We start from the raw sequence: 1,548 nt of genomic DNA, 5'->3' as shown, positions 1-1,548 counted from the left end.
TGTATAGTAAAAGGACAGCAAACTCACAATTATTAACAACCACACCTAAAGCAAAACCAAAAGAAACTAAGTAAACAACTAGAACAGGAACAGAACCACAGAAATAGAGGGCACATGGAGGGCTAGCAGCAGGGGGGGTGGGAGGAGGGGAGGGGGGGAAAGGTATAGAGAATAAGTAGCATAGAATGTAGGTTGAAAATAGATAGGGGGAGGGCAAGAATAGTACGGGAAAGGTAGAAGCTAAAGAACTCATAAGAATGACACATGGACGTGAACTAAAGGGGGGGAACGTGGGTGGGAGAGGGGGTAGAGGGTGGAGGGGAGGGAAGGGGGAAATGGGACAAATGTAATAGCATAATCAATAAAATATATTAAAAAAAAAAGAAAAGTAATTGTACCAAGCACTGGCCAAAGAAGAACGATCCACTCTATGCCTTCTCCTTTGTCTGGTCACTTAAAAATATGATGTTATCAGCTATGATTGTTGTTGCTTGCCGCCTCACATTATTTTTATCCATGTATTCACCATAGTCTACTTTCCCTTCCACATAAATTTGAGACCCCTTTTTCACATACTGATATGCCACATCTCTGAGGCCTGGAAGACTGAAATTCTGTGCCACGTTGCCTTTTGACTGACAACCCCCATTTGGTATGTTTCCTTTTCTCCTGATTTTCACATCTCATTTGTGGCTAGAAAGAATATCGTGACTGGGTTTTTCCCTTCTGCCTGTCTCATGACAGGGTCATGACCCACTCACCCAAGTAACTGCACACAGTTCAGAGATCTTTTAAGGACCAAGCTGCTTACTATTTCAGACTCATGTCTTACAAATTGATGAAACACCTGTAATACAGGCCTTTGAAACATTGCTTCTGTTTTTCTTTTCCTACAATCCAATCGTTAGTCTTTTCCTCAGCCCCATGCAGGGCCGCACAAACACCTAGCACAGAGCTCATGCTGTCCTCCTATCCTCACCAGACGCACCAGCCAGACAGCGCTGAGACAGGATGTCACCTATATTTTGTTATTTGTTTTTTGTTAGAGCACATGTCCATAGACTAATATGAAGCTTCAGAGTCCTATACTGCCTCTGAACATAAACCGAAGAACTCAAAGGGTGATCAGTGTCTCCCTAGCTCTCAATTTTATTTGCTTTGATTGCCAAATGTAAGCCAGAGGGAAATTACTGAGACATTTTAAGGTCAACCCATTTCTTAAGTGACTGCTGCAGAAGAAGACATGGGAGATTATTGAAATACAATAGCCCCCAGAGGAAAAGGACTTTTCCATACAAAACCTGGTCCTTCAGCATATGTCACACAGACTTTTCAAGTGAGAAAACCCAGTTTCCCAAGAATTCTGATCATATTGAAGGAAGAGTTGCCAATGTTATTAAATGACATACTCAGACACAAAATAATGTCTTCTGAAAGTTACCAGCTATGCATATGTATGTTTGAGGAGCACAGGTGAGAATAAGACAAAATGATTTAAAAAACTGCTGTGAACAGTAATTTTGACAAAGAGAAAAACTCCTTGAATTC

General features: G+C 41.3%; 1 pseudogene; it reads right to left on the bottom strand.

Moving 5' to 3' along the window:
• Positions 1 to 428: 428 nt before the first annotated feature.
• Positions 429 to 907, bottom strand: LOC123809437 (annotated as a pseudogene).
• Between the last annotated feature and the right edge of the window lie 641 nt (positions 908 to 1,548).

This window comes from Phyllostomus hastatus, unplaced genomic scaffold, assembly GCF_019186645.2.
Source record: "Phyllostomus hastatus isolate PE091 unplaced genomic scaffold, TTU_PhHast_1.1 phas_scaffold_55, whole genome shotgun sequence".
NCBI classification, from domain to species: Eukaryota; Metazoa; Chordata; class Mammalia; order Chiroptera; family Phyllostomidae; genus Phyllostomus; species Phyllostomus hastatus.
The sequence above is the reverse complement of the archived record's forward strand: the minus strand, read 5'-3'. Positions and strand labels throughout refer to the sequence as shown.